Genomic DNA, 16009 nt, shown 5'->3' with positions numbered 1-16009 from the left:
TCTGCCTGCTCTCCTGCATCCTCCAACACTGCACAACACACTCAGCAAAGTGCGCCACTAAAATCGTGTTTAAAGATGAAGTTCATGTTTATCTCACATGCTTTTTAGAATACAAGATGTTTAGTAATTGCAAACATTTATTTAAGTATCTACCAAAAAAAGAGTAAAACAGAAAAAAGCAAAGGTAGTTCTGTGACCAATTTTCTAATTTCTTTTTTTGTAAGATTTTCAAAAAATCTGTAGCCAAACCCAGGTCATACTCCAATTACCCACATTACAAGTTACAGGTTCTTTTATCAGAGAAGTTTTTGGTACTTTCCACCTTCTATTCCTTCACTTACACAAAACAAGTTATCCTTTTTTGCTTTTTACCTAGAGAAGTTTGACAACTTTTAAAGAGTTCAAAATTATGGTGTATTGGTGGTTTTGTCTTTCTATATCACTCCATCACATTAACACAAGTCTGAATTGCTCAGGAATGCGAAGTTCAGTAAGACGTATGCACCACAGAACACGACACGAAACCACAGCCGGACACACATACAACTGTCAGAACAGGCGTGGTCTTTCTAACCTCGATTGGCTGCCTCTACATGTTTCTGTAAACACGTATTTGTTTACTACTTATCCAGTCAAGGCAAGCACTGACCCCATAAAAAGCAAATGCCTCAGTTTTAAGAATAATTTATGAAAAGGAATGGAAAGAGATGGGGATAAAGATTTCTGAGTTTAAAAAATCAAAAGCATCAGGCAGCGCCTGTGGCTCAGTGAGTAGGGTGCCGGCCCCATATGCCGAGGGTGGCGGGTTCAAACCCAGCCCCGGCCAAACTGCAACAAAAAAATAGCCGGGCGTTGTGGCGGGCACCTGTAGTCCCAGCTGCTCGGGAGGCTGAGGCAAGAGAATCGCGTAAGCCCAAGAGTTAGAGGTTGCTGTGAGCCGTGTGAGGCCACGGCACTCTACCCGAGGGCGGTACAGTGAGACTCTGTCTCTACAAAAAAAAAAAAAAAATCAAAAGCATCCAGAATTATATGAGAAGCTCAAACAACAAGAACAACAGCAACCAAAATCTCAATAAAAGCATGCTAAGGACATGAGTAGACGTTTTTCATAAGAAGAGAAATTACCAGCGAGCACATGAAAAAATGCTTAACATTACTCATTATCAGAGAAATTAGAATTAAAACCACAATGAGCTATCATCTTGGTACCATCTAGTCAGAATGGCCATCATTAAAAAGAAAAAATAATGAATGTTGGTAGGTGACAATTCAAAAAAAAGGAACTCTTATACCCTGTTAGTGGAAAATAAATTAGTATTAACCTCTAGGGAAAATAATATAGAGATTTCTCAAAAAACTAAAAACAGAACTACCGTAGGAGCCAGCAATCCCTCTACTGAATATCTACCCAAAGGAAAAGAAATCATTGTGTCTAAAGATACTGCTCGTGTACGTTTATCACAGCACGCTTCCCATGGAATTCCCATGGAATCCACCTAAGTGTCCATCTACAGATGATTAGCTAAAGACAATGTGTACATACAATATACACACTGGAATCTTCAGCCATTAAAAAGAATACAATCATGTCCTTTGCAGCAGCATGGAAGGAATTGGAGGCCATTCTCTTAAGTGAAACAACTCAGACACAGAAAGACAAACACTGCGTGTTCTCACAGTGGGAGCTAAACAACATGTGTACACATGGACACAGCATGGAAGGACGGACAGTGGACACGCAGAGGGCCGGGGTGAGAGAGGGGCAGAGATGAGAAATGACAAGTCTGTTGGTTACTCGAGTGATGGCTACACTAAAAACCCTGACTTTACCACTACATATCCATGTAACAAAGTTACACTAGTACCCCTATATGTATACAAATATAAATCAATAATTTCTTAAAATAAAAAATACAAAGTTTACGAAGCACCTTAATCTACAGTTGCCAATTAGGAAAAGATTACCATGGTTTGATTTTAGCAACAAAACAGGTCTTGGAATAATGAACAAAGGACACAGAGCTTTACTTCCAAGGCTCTCTCTCTCTTTCTTCATTCCACATGGGCCTCACAGTCACTCTGCCACCTGAGGCCAGTGCTGTGAAATGACAGATAGCAGTGGCTTCTCAAACTTCCACATGCCTCTAAAGGGCCTGCCAACATGTAAAATGCTGATTCTGACTCAGGAGTTCTGGGTTGAGACCTGAACTCTCACTCTACCACGCTCCCAGGTGACGTTGGCACTGCTACTCGGAGGCCCATCTCTGAGTAGCAAACCCACACACTGGAGCAATTAGGAATTCTGTAATCCCTGGATTTATAATGAAGGTTTTTTTTTGTTTTGTTTTGTTTTGTTTTGTGATTTTTTTGGCCAGGGCTGGGTTTGAACCCGCCACCTCCGGCATATGGGACCGGCGCCCTACTCCTTGAGCCACAGGCGCCGCCCTATAATGAAGTTTTTAAAATATATCTATCAGTCCTCGATTGCCTCACTGTATTTGATAAAATACAAAATCCTTAGAAAGAGAAAAGACCTCTTCTTTTCCCTTAAAATTAACATGACTGAGCACCTTATATCATGTATTCACAAAATACACGAGAAGCTGGGAGTATAGGGTACCTTGAGGAAAGAAACCAGCCAACTGAAGGAGAAGGAACGGTGGGAGGGAGGTTTTCACTGTATATTCTTTTGCAGCTTTTGAATGTTAAAAATCTGAGTGAATTACCTATTCAGAAAATAAATTGTATTTTTAAATTTTAAAGCATTTCACAGGATACTCTGGAAACTCTATAAATGTTAACTCAAGTTAATCAATTTCCCAGGAAAGTAAGTGGTAGGCCCGGGAAACCACTTATCTTAAATAAGTTACTATTTTTCTTCAAAGAGGGAACACCCCTTCATTTAGCCACCCTCTGGGATCGTGCCAATATTATATTTTTATTATAATAACATTTTTTCAGCCCAATGACTCTTCTCTGAGACTGAAAGGGCTCAGTAGCATACTTTGATTCACAGTAGACAGGGAAAAACCTCGATGTGTGTCCCTAGAAGTCAGGGTCCTATTGCTGGTGGTAGGGAAAAAACCACAGAGATCTTTACCATCTCAACTTCTGCTCTGGAAGTTTGAGAATCAGGCCTGTTTGTGCTATAATTGTTCTTGTTAGTGGCATTAAAGTGGGTGTTTTAGACCTATACAGAATTAAGTATAACTAAAATCAGAAACCAAAGGAGTGAGTAAGTGAGAAAGAGCGGGCCCGCGGGCGTGTATGCACTGCATCCTCGCAGAAGTGACCCTGTGGCTGACCCTTCCAGTAAACATTAGCTCACCTGTCTGGGCCCATGTTGACCCAGCCCCACCTGCACACTCACAGTGCTCCACAGCTGACACATTCTTTGTTGCATAACTTGGCCATGTCTTTGCCCTGAGACTCTGAAAGCACTAGTTACATTTGCAATTTCTGAATTAATATTCATCCTTAAACGCTTCTCTGGGTTCTGATTTTCTGTTAGTCAACATAAGGCAACAGAATCATGGTCTGCTGAGGCCCAGGGGATCTCCCAGTCTCCACGTCCTCACCTGGATCACCACCCTCTACCTTTTGTGTTTACCCCGTGCTTATAGCCCGGTGGGTCAGCAATGTGCACTAAAGGGAAAGATCAGAGACAGGCCAACTCAAGCTGTGGGATCTCAGATCTCATCACCCTGCCTGAGTCCAGCTCGTGTCATCATGCCTGCCTGAGTCTCCTATTCTGTTACCCAAGGAGACATGGCAGTGATGGAATAATTACCAGAAAAGGAGGCCTCGGCAGTAGACTGTGGATCTCCCTGACTCTCTACTCAGCACAGCCCCCAACAGATGCAAGACACAGCCCAGACCAACACTGATTCCCATCACCCAGGGTGAGCAAAAACAAGGCAGATCCCAGGACCCAGCCAGGAGGGCTGCAGTGCCAGCAGAAATGTCAGCACCAAGCAGGAAATCAAAGAAACTCAGAGAAACAAACCAAGAAAACACCGTGAGCATGGAGGGAAGGGCCATTCAGAGCATGTGCCTGCTCTCACTCAGGGCTTCAGCTGGCTTGCCACCTGCCACCTGACGGGTGTGAAGCTACCAGCGTGCCTCTGTTCACATCAGCAATGGATCTGGAACCAAGAGATACTGGGTGGGGCACGTGGTAGAATACTAGAGGAACTATAGCCACAGAGGGCTGGAGAAAGCAGTAATAGCTGCCAACCTGCCTTTACACTCACCCCAAAACCCTCAGCAGCTCCTCCTACATCACTATTATCATCAATTCAAACCAATAGTGACCAGGCCTGTATTACCCAGGAAGACATCACTTCTTAGCCTTCCCCTGCTCATTCTTCTCTTGATATTCCACCCCAGGGCCTTTGCACTTGCTGTTCCCTCTACCTAGAAGAATCTTCCCACTAGTCCCTGCACAGCATTTTCTCTCTCCTCCTTTAGTTTTCACTCAAGTGTCTCAGTCTTTCTGGATCCTCCTATTTAAAATCTCCCCTCCTCCCCACACCACCCCAGCATTCTCCTCTCTTCCTGTGTTATTTTTATAGCATTTATCACACTGACATTCTGTATGTTTTACTTATGTGGTGTTTATTGTCTCCTTCACAAGAGGCACATGTGCTAAGAGTCTACAAAAGACATAACTTTCAAGAAAAGATGTTATTGATACCTGCAAAATGATCAATCACTGTTACACCTTCTTCTTCTCCCCATTGCACAGCCATTTGCTCCCCAATCTCTAACAGCTAGAGGGAGAAACCTCCTTCTCGGGGTGCTCCTTTGTGCCTCTCTGCCTACCTGGTCTTCCCTTTCTCCAAACTTCTACAACATTTTCTATGCCACATAAAGCTGCACACTAACCAACAGCACCTGCCTTGCTGGGTTCTGGGAGGACTAAAGGAGTTAATTCATGCTTAGAACAGCACAAGGACAGTGCTCAGCCCTTAAGCATCCAGTAAATCACAGCCATAATTATTATTTAGTGTGTGTCCCTCGTATCACACATGCTGATTCAAGCCTTACTGCTACAGTTAGATTATAAGCAAATGGAGGGCAAAGATCTTATCCTATATTTGGGAATCCCCTGTAGTACTTAATACAGGTTTTTAATAATTATTTTACAACTGATCAGAACAAAGGATTTCAACTTTTAAAGATTCATTTGAAAACCCTTAGAGCCTCTATTTAAACAGTGATTCCAATCCTTTACCTCTCCCAGGACTGACCTGGTGTGCAAATACAGCAAATCCTTGAAAATGGCAGTTATAATAGGAACTTTGCTATAGCATGAACAGCAAAGCCAAACTACTATACAAAAGATCAAACAAATATTGACTCAAAGAATTTTCCCCCAGGCAACTGTTATAGTCTTATCTTGAATAGAATGTTTGCACAGTTAATTAAGTATTGCTATGGACTCAGCAAAATTCCAGGCAGACCCTGCCAAGCCGAGTTGTACATTCCCACCATCTTATCACTATTTACAAAGCCACACACAGGTCCCTCTCCTCCCATCCCCTCACCTCCCAGTCCTGTTAATGCCGGGTGTGGGATTAAATGATAAGTAAATCATACACCTTTTATCCGTACACAAAAGATAATGAATCTCAGTGCCAAGGATTCCATTTACCTATCCCACAGCAAATACGCTCTGTCATTACCCTCCCAGAAATCAATCAGGCTGCATCTGTTACTACCTGTTGACTTCTTGGAAACATATGAAATAGTAGAACCGTACAGAGAGAGAGGCGCCCACTGGCTTCACAGGACATGCCTCAATGCACCAAACACTAATGAGAGTTCACTTCCTATGATTATCAAGCATGAAGGCTGCCAGAACACAAGAACCTCAGAATTCATCTGAAAATCATGGACTGTTCTGTACAGTGAATGAGCTACTGGGTTGTCTAAATTGTGGAGGAGGTCACTGAGGATGAATGGAAGCCAACAAGATCATTCATAGCCTGTCTTCCTTCCCTCCTTCCATTCAGCCATTGCTTATTGTGTGCTGGTGATGGTCCTGGCACTATTCTAGGCACTGGGAACATGTGGTTTCATGGAAGGTTACATATGCATGGGCAGGAGAGCAGTGACACAAATAGGTAATATTTATGTTGTGTTAGACATTAATAAGTGCTGAGGAGAAGGGGAAAAAATAGGAAAGCAGGATATGAAATGCCTAAGGGCCAAAAAGAGAGGTGAAAAAGATGGGCTGCCAAAACATCTTCAGTAAGAAGCCAATATTTGAGTCTGAAGGAAGCAAAGGAGCCAGCCTTGCAGATAGGCAAGGAAGGGCCTTCTAGGCAGAGGGAAAGTAAATGCAAAGGCCCTGTGGCACAGCATGGCTGGCCTGTCAGGGCACATTAAGGAGGCTGCTGTGGGTGGAGCCTAATGTGCAGAGGGAGGGAGGTAAGAAAAGAGAACAAGGAACAGAGCCATACAGACCCTTACTTCCAAAACATGCCTTTTTATTAATCACAGAAATGGTATCTATTCACAAAATTTTCATTTACTCAAAATTATCCAGTGGTTATTTTTACAAGAATTTAGATATCTATATTTCAAGAAAACAATCCATCCTACCTCTCCCTACCCCCCAAAAAAGTTATAGAGTGAGTCAACATATTTGCCTGGGGAGAAAGCCTAGGCTTCTATTAATAAAAATGAAAACTGCTCATGGATTTGTGTATAAGCTCCCGTAGGCCTGGAGCCAGGCATCACAAGTGTGAAAACTGCTGAGCAACACAGACAACTGGACACTCAACAATGCTGCCCATAAAGATGTCGTGCTGCCTAGAAATAACAACATGCTAACTTTCAAGACCAGAATGTCGAAATTTACCACAGGAACATTTTTTTTAACATGGCAATGCCTCAAAGTCTTTGGCAAATTTACACTCCAAGCTGGTTCACGCAATATCCACACCACACATCCTTCCTGCCCAACCAGCTTCTCAACATAAATAAAATGCTATCAGCCAAGATCTGCAACACAGCTGGGTTTAGGGTGGTGCCTTAAGATCTGCTGTCTTCCGATTCTATTCCACTTTGATCAACCCAGTTCCATTTATCATGTCAACAATTTTCCATTAAGAAACATGCATAAACAACTCTACTCAATGACAGTGACTCCACTGTTCTTAAGCACATACAGTCTGTGCCACCGAGGCGACAAGCATGGACTCCAAGGCTTGCCCTGAAATTTGTGTGACGCAAAATAGTTATTATAATTATTACCACTATGTAGTCACAATCTTTCCCCCATCAACCACCAAGTTCTCCTGAGGCCACTCCCACCAGCCCACCCACAAAATGGACAAATTTCTTTTGCTGGCTCTTTCTTTTCCTTTGCTCCCTGGTTGGAAGTTATCTGAAAACTGAAAGAAGTTAGAGAGGCCAAAGTGATCATGGCTGCGGAGTTGCAGGGATGGGGGGTGGGCACAGGCAGGGGAAGCAGCTAAAACTTCAGAAAGGGATAGATGGAAGAATAAAAATGAGTTTCAAGGAGAAGCAATCTGATAGTATGAGGCAAAAGACAGGAGAGAGAACTTTAGAAATGTGATTTAGAATTTTTAGAAATATACACTAAATACTTTTTCATGTTCTCTGAAAGATGTAACATTTGAAAATACTTGTTAGCTACTTTACTTTCTGAACTGAATGGTAAGTTCAATCAATTACTCTTGGAACAACTAGACTTGACGAAAGAGTCTAATCCATGGACACAGAAAAGCACCCAGTTTTTCACTTGCCATAATCATTCTGCACCCTTGAGGACAATGATGTATTCTAAAACAGAGATGGCAAAGATGCTGGAAAAATCACAAGCACATGTCTCCCACCCCACCTCAAATAGAGATGCTAGTTATGCTACAAAGGTTAAAAATTACTCTGAAATCCTCTCAAACTGCCACAAAAAAAAAACAGAGAGTTGTGTTCTAGAAGGCTTATACTTTTTGTCTCCTCATAGTGGTAAGGTGGTTCCCACTCATCTAGAAGTTTCTAAGTGGCTGACATGAGAAAAACAGGATTATCTATCGGGATCGTTAATGTAACCAGATCTTCCCTCTTCCTTCCAGAAGACAACCAATCAGTCAAGTCTGAGAGGAAGGTGGCCATATAACCTTCAAAAGCAAAAGCGTTTCTCCCCCCCTCCAGGAAGCTTCTGGTCAAAGACGTTTCAAATATACCTACAATACAAAATATGCCCTACCATTGAGCAGAGAAATCTTTCAATCGCACAAAAAAGATAATAAATTCTCTACTCTGGTTATAAAATAACTATTTGAGACATTAATAATCATACCAGAAACCTTTTTAAATTACATAAAATTTAGCTGGGTGCGGTGGCTCATGCCTGTAATTCTAGCACTCTCGGAGGCCGAGGCAGGTGGATTGCTTGAGTTTGAGACCAGCCTGAGCAAGAGCGAGACTCTGTCTCTAAAAAATAGCCGGGCATTATGGAAATCACCTATGGTCCCAGCTCCTTGAGAGTTTGAGGCAAGAGGAAGACTTGAGCCCAGGAGTTTGAGGTTGCTGTGAGCTATGATGCCATGATACTCTGCCAAGGGTGACAAAAGGAGACTCTGTCTCAAAAAAAATTATATAAAATATAAGAATACAAAAATAAAGATTCACTCTTAAATGTTATCTGAGAGGACCCTCTTAAACCAAAGGAAATAAGCAAAGACTGTATAGTGCCACATTATAATACTATAGGATCATATACAGTGCCCACAATTAGGAAAAATACATAATTTTTTTAAATTATACACAAAAAGACAGAAAGAAAACATATCTTTAAAATATTTTCAATAAGTACACTAGAAGGATAAATTGCGCTTTACTTTTTGCTTTTCTGTCTTTTCTGAAGCTTTTATAATGAGAATGGATTCATTTATGATGAAAACGACTTTTAAAAAGATGTTTTAAATCATTAAAATATCAAAAGATTAAAATGTATTGAAAGATGGGTGATAATATGTAAATATAAAATATGATCAGGAAAAAGCATTCACCACTGGTCAAGCCACCTTTCCCAGTTAAACAATGTACTGGTTACGTATCAGTGCTTCTAAACTGGAGTAGACATAACACATCTGGAGAGGGTGTTAAAACACAGGAGACAGAAGCCGAGAATCTGCATTTTTAGCAGTCTCAGGTGGTACTGAGGCTGCCAATCAACCAGCTTCACCTTGAGTAGCCAGGTTTGATACAACAGGAAGTAAGCAAAGATGAACTTGGGTTCTTTTCCCAGAAGCATACCACGCTCATTCTAGACTGAACAGAAAAGAAAGTGAGCTCTAAATTCCACCTTCTTCCAAAGTTCTAAGGCAGGAGCACAGATTCATTTCTTTCTAGTCAACCGTTAGTTCTTATATACTTAGCCAAGTCCTGATGAGGGGGTCAATGAAATTAAGATAATCATGATTCCAGGATTAATGTGCTTGTTAGAGCATCTGATGAAACCAGCCTTTGGATTCCTTGGCAGACTGCCTCCATCCTCCCTAGAATTCTCGGTAAACACACCAAAGCTTTCGGCAATAGTTTTCAAACATCACGTTATTTTCTACAATAACTGTGTTGGACACCTAAGAATAGGAGGTAGGCCATGAATTCTGTATTATTGCTCATAAGGAGACAAAGGAAGACAAACATGTGCTCTATGAGCTGACCAAGCACTTACCAAGTGTCTCGGAGAACGCCAGAGTGGAAGTGAGGAGGGTAACCTTGTTAATAGGCCAGGCAGTCCCTGCCCTTTCGCTCCCAATCTCATACTCCCCACATTATCACAGTCCTTCAAGAGCCAATGCCAAAAATGACACTCAGAAACTCCATAAAACCTCAGTTAGAGACTGTTACTCAGGCCCACACCCACCAAGCAAGCCCATCAAAGCATTAGAGGGTGACCACTGTGTTTCCTTTACCCTAAGGAAGAAGGTTACCTGGCTGGGAGGGATCCAAGATCTATGCAGTGAGTGCCTCAGAGAGAAACTAACTTAATTAACCATTCAGATGAGCACAGAGAATTCCCACCAGCCTCCAAGTCCCCAAAGGCCACATCTGCCATTTATTCCCAATGCTGTCATTTCCTGCCTGCAGTGAACTAATTACACACAGTGGGAATTCTGGAGCTGCTGGTTCTAATGTTTATCTGCTGTTAACTTGTGTGACCTCAAAGATATACCTCTGATGCCTCTATTTCCTCTGCTATAAAAGCAAGATGAGAGAATGACATGCTCGACAAAGTGCCCTAATATAATACTATAGTCATTGCTAACTGAGATGCTCACAGGAATGGTAATTAACGTGTCTCTTTTACCAAGGCCTTTAAAGATAACTGATGACATGTTGTCAAAAGTGTGAGATCTCAAATGATATTTCCTCTTTTGCTAAAACAGGTTTTAATAGCAAATACTACCTATAAAACTGCTGGTAAAAACAGTATCAGATGTGCTTCTTTACTATAACTCAGTTTCATTCAAGGAGACGTCCATAGCCGTCACTCTAACCATGACTTCATTAAGTAGAAGGCAGACTGCAAACACCTTCAACTTAAGTTAGAGTTCCTTAACCACTAGGCACTCAAAATTTAGCTAAGCAAAGCAGAGCTGTACTTCTTTACCAGTGAAATACTTTGAAACCACTTGAAAATTTTAGAACACCAAGTTAGTAACGGTCTGTGTTGGTATTTGAGAAAACCTGGTTATGAAGCATTCTGTGTATTAAACAATCAGTATACTCTGATTTTGTAAATCTATGTGGGCGTGGGAAAATGTTCAATAAATGGTAGCTATGATATTCCACATCCATCTGTTAGAGCCTACCTAGCCTTTTCCTTATGCATTTGTGTAAGGATACATTAAAGTTAGGGGGGATTGATGTGCTCCCACTTAATGCGCACGATCTAAGGGTGCACGGTACACGTTTTGGGTGCAGGACACAAGATGGACTCTACCTAACAATTTCAAATATGGTGACCTGGTTGTTTATACCCTCACATTAACCTGAAATTTAATTTAAAAAAAAAAAGGATACAATAAAGTTGCAATACAAGTTAATTATTTATGTTCACAAATTTAATATAAATTTTCCCAGTTTCTTGTCTCCTCATATGTATAGAAGTTTTAAATTTTAAAATACTCAAATTTATTTATCTTTTCCTTACTAGTCACTTCTCTTGCTTTAAAGCAATGAAAATTTTCATTCCTGCACAGAACTTATAAATATAATATTTTCTGCTACTTTTCCTATAACAAGATTTGTAATAGTCAACCATCTGGAGTTTATTTGGGGGGAAGAGTATATTTAGTGGGGTTTAAATTGATATCTTATTATGTTCAAATCTTCCATTAAATAATGTATTAAATACTTTCTCATTACCTTATTTTTGAAAACTTTAGCACATTGAACTACATGTAATTAGGGAATTATTCTACTTCATTTTTGTAAGGATCACTAAAGTAAAAATCCAGATACACATGATAGTTCTTAAGAAATCTCAATGGGGATTATCAACAAATCAAATCATCATCAAGTCATTTAAACTTCAGTGGGACATCAAACACTAAGCAATAATTCCTATTTAAAATCAGTGCTTCCTATTCAGGAGAAAGCTTTGAGAATGTAATTGAAGGGTGTGTAAGTATATGGTAGCTGAGTCACCATTACTGCTTGAATTCTCTGCTCATGTTATGGGGAGGGGGAACTTCCTGGGTGGCAATGTGACTCTAACCCTAAAATGACAGTAAATAACACTTGCCTGGCCTAAAAAAAAAAAGCAAAGAAGGAGAAGAGTTCATTGTTTAACTTGGGCAAGATTTAGAACAATCATTTTCATGTTATTGGTTTTTCCTCTAGATGTATTGGAAACTTGCCATATGTAATATGTACTATATAAATTTGCACTTGTTTTTACCTTTCTAATGTCCACATCTTGCTATTCCCATTAAGATATAAGCCCCTGGAAAACAAAGGTTGTGTTTAATGGAAAAGGAAGGAAGACAAGAAGGGAGAGAGAGAGAAAAGGAGGGACTGGTTCATTCATTTGCTTGCTTGTTTGCTTGTTTGTTTGTTTATTTGTTTCAGTCTTGCTTTGTCACCCTGGGTAGAGCACCATGCCGTCACAGCTCACAGCAACCTTAAACTCTTGGACTCAAGGGATTCTCTTGTCTCAGTCTCCCGAGTAGCTGGGATCACAGGCACCTGCCACAAAGCCCAGCTATTTTTACGTTGGGGGTCTTGCTCTTGGTCAGGCTAGTCTCAAACCTTGAGCTCAGGCAATCCACCTGCCTCAGCCTCCCAGAGTGCTAGGATTACAGGTGTGAGCCACCACACCAGCCAAGGGATTGGTTTGTGAACCTTCTAGCTACCTCTAAGCTGAAGTTTGCTCACAGTGGATACACAGGAAAGTCTGCCAACAGACCAACTATTTTAGTATTTTAGCTATAAATGATGCTTACAGGGGGAAAAAAAAGACTATAGATCACTGCAAGGTTGCATTTGAATTCATCTCCTCTACTGACTAATATGGACAGATTTTTGCCATCAGTTCACACCCCGAAGCACAAGACATGATGCTCTTTCTTTTCATTTGCATAGCTACCATTTGTCATTATCCACCCCTATTTTGTACTCAACAAAATACCATTGCACCATTAAGATTTTAGCTAGTCTATTCTTGCAGTGACTATTTTGAACTGTGCCTTTAGAAGCAATGGCTTAAAATAAAAATCATCACTTCTAAGGTATCAGAGGGGTTCCTCTGGAGCAACACAGTCGATGGAGCCCTCAACTTAGTATTCCCTGCATTTATTGCCCTCTCCCAATAATGGGAATAGAGAAAGTACCACCATCATCATCATCACTGCAATTTACTGGGCCTCTTATGTATGACAATCACACTTCTGACTGCCTTTCATGTTATTTCCAATGTGTTTTATTACCCAAAAAGACTCCTGAATGCATTTTCTTCCCATCCCTGGGGGAAAAAATTGTTCTATTTCATCTTATATTTATGTATACTTTTAGAAACGTTGCTTAATTTTTTAACCTAATAAAATACCAGTGTTTTAAGTTTTGCTGTTTAATTTCATAATATGTGCTCTCGTGTATGGAGTGGAAAAGTAACATCTGTAAGAAAGTCCCACCTGTCCCCACATCTCTCTTTTCTGTTGGGGAAGAATGGATATGTCTGTCACACAGCAGAAGGAGGCCAGGGAAGAGGAAAGAGATTATTTTACAAGCGGCAGAAGAATCATACCTGACCCCTCCCTTCACTGGCCCGTCCTACTCCCTGAGGAGCAAGGAGAGGCAGAGGCAGTTACCCAGCAGTAAACACCAGTGGGGCTGCCTCTCCCTGTCCCCAGCGTTTGCTGCCCAGGGGTGTCAACAAGACAGTCAGGTTTGCTGCACAGGAATCTCCCCTGGAGAAGAAAACAAATGCCAAGGAGTCCAGAAAAAAATTATCCATTGTATTGGGAGAGGGGCACCTAAAAACATGTAGAAAGAAACACATCCTTTATTACTGAATTTAAAAAACATTAAGTCTTATGGCAGCAGTTCACATCTGTAACAAACCATGCTCCAGCCTGGTAAGTCTGAGAAAGGATACAGCACATCCCAGCAGAAGCACCTCGGCTCCCTCCCAGTTTTCCCTTAAGCATCACTAGGGATATTATCATCCCATCTCATTCCACAGAGTCTAGATTCAAATCCATGTGACCATATTTTCCCACAAAATGCTCACTCCCAAAATTCTGAGAAGCAGGAGAAAGAAAGAAGATCTTTGCTAGAGTCAAAGGTTAATAGTAAGACAATGGCCAGAAAGTCGGTCATTGAAGCCAGGCCCCTGCGGTTCCAGGCTTGCCCAAGGTGAGCGTTGGAACGCTCACTAGCTGCAGGCTGGGAGCCACACTGTTGGCACCAATCCTTCACCTCTCCCTGTGCTCACGCCCTTTGCCAAGTGACTTTGTAGCCCCTCCCACTACAGGGAGCCTAGGTCTTAAGAACCCTTGCAGGTTTCTCTTACCCCTGACAGCTGTGCCATTGCCTGGGGATGACTTCCCCGCATGGCTGCTGCCCTCAGCTTGGATCCCCATGGGGCAGATGTGAGGCCAAACTACATGCCCAGCCAGGCCTTAGCCAAGCCCCAGGCAACCTGTAATTGCAGGAGTGACAATAAATAATTACTGTTTTAAGCCACTGTGTTTTGGAGTATTTTTTACATAGCATTAGTATGCCAATAGTTAACTGATACATGGTCTAGGAGACTGCTCATAGAAAATATGATATGCCCTCCTCCCAGAAAAATGATAACTGAATTTGAAGATGTGAACCATTGTCGTAGAGCTTTAGGTGAATTTACTTAGCTATTCTTCACAATAACCCTATGAGACAGGATTTTTATCCCTGTTTTAAAGATGTGGGCGCAGAGACACCATTAAATATGATTACAGCTGGAAGGTGGTAAAGGCAGGATTCAAACCCCAGCCACCTGAGTCCAGGGTCCTTGCTCATGACTTCTGGCCTAATGGGCCTTGCAAATCCCACAGCTTACCTTGCATAAAGTCCTGCTGTGGGTTCCCATGCCCTCAGGACAAAATCCAATCTGACCAGCACATTAGCCCAGCAATGGGGCAGCATGCCAAGCCTCGCACAACCTGGGGCCTGCGGTCCTGGCCTCATTCCTACTTCCTCCTCCTCCTCCCTCTCAGCCCTCCCTTCAGGTTTGCTCCCACCGTGCTGAGTCCACACTTTACCAAACCCACCAACTCCCTCATGCCTTTTCACCACTCTCTCCTTCTGCCCGGATCGCCTCCAGGTCAGGTCACCCTCTAGGACACAGGCCCAAGGACACCTCCTGCAGGAACTATTTGCTGTCCCATACATGCACAGGGCTCATCCTGAGTGTTTGAGGCCTCAGGGCTACTACCATCTGCTTAATTCTTGTCTGAGCTGGGCTGTACACCCCTTGAGAGTGAGGCCTAGGTCCTACTTATTATTGTCAGCCCAGGGTGCCTGGTCTCATCGTGGGAACTCCATAAAAACTGGCTAAATTAAAAAGCAGGTGAAAGAAACACAACATGATGGAGAAATGAATATAGAGACAGGAGATTTTAAATTTCATCTTTAAATAATCAATTCTTCATTTCTAATAAATGTTAATTAAACTCTTAACACCCCTGGGTCTCCCGCTATATGTTCTTCAATTAGAATAGCTCTTTCATGATGGTTTCCTCTGCCAAACCTCTCCTTGCAGGCTGATGTGTTCGCTAAAGTGTCTTGGGACAAGTAACAAAAGGCATATATTTGCCTGAAACCACAGGGGGAATTAAAGGCCTATTCCCTAAACGTTCACTCTTGGCAACACAAAAGTATATATGTTGTGCTTCCAGAGGAGAGGAAGGAAAGTTCGCGACAGAGGAAAGCAAATTATTAAGGAGTGAAAGGAAAAGATTTCCATGACAGGGAATAAATAGGTGAGGACTTGACATAGAGCCAAAAAGTTTTATTTAATAGGAGCTAGCAAGTGACTCATAGAAGGCCCTGCTCTCAGAATCTCCATGTGCCTCTGACAGGTGGTTATTACTGCCTTCCCCTTAGACTCCCACTAACAGGCCGGAGGTCAGCAGCCTGACAGCACCTAAAGAGAGCTGACCAGAGTGCAAGAGGGAGGTGGCGGCTGCCCTTAACATCTCCCATCTCCCAGGCCACTTACCATCCTGCAGGGAAGCAGACTCTCTATTCAGTAAGAGTAAAACGAGCTGTTCTGGAGTCAGAGGCTGAGATCCTGTGAACACAAATTCCTTTCCCCACCGGCGGCTTCATATTTACTGAGTGGCATTTCTGTTGCTACAGACACACATCCCTGGTTACTTGAGAAAGCAGGGGGAGCCCCAGAATAATCGGTGCTCCTCAATCCCTTTCGCATTCAGCTTGAAGCAGATGTTAGAGACACAGGCAACTGAATGTGACCAAAAGA

At 42.0% G+C, this 16009-nt stretch overlaps 1 protein-coding gene across 13 annotated transcripts in view; it reads right to left on the bottom strand.

The window, feature by feature from the left end:
* LYPD6B (LY6/PLAUR domain containing 6B) overlaps positions 1-16009 on the bottom strand; it is a 202832-nt gene that overhangs the window by 168280 nt on the left and 18543 nt on the right. The window contains exon 2 of one of the 13 annotated variants that reach the window (XM_053597339.1): positions 9221-9306. The exons of the other annotated variants lie outside the window; for them this stretch is intronic. The gene's annotated coding sequence lies outside the window, so the exon portion shown is untranslated. The remainder of the gene's footprint in view (positions 1-9220; positions 9307-16009) is intronic. 13 annotated transcript variants of the gene reach the window in all.

This window comes from Nycticebus coucang, chromosome 7 (genome assembly GCF_027406575.1).
Source record: "Nycticebus coucang isolate mNycCou1 chromosome 7, mNycCou1.pri, whole genome shotgun sequence".
NCBI classification, from domain to species: Eukaryota; Metazoa; Chordata; class Mammalia; order Primates; family Lorisidae; genus Nycticebus; species Nycticebus coucang.
This window is presented reverse-complemented; position numbering and strand designations above follow the sequence as displayed.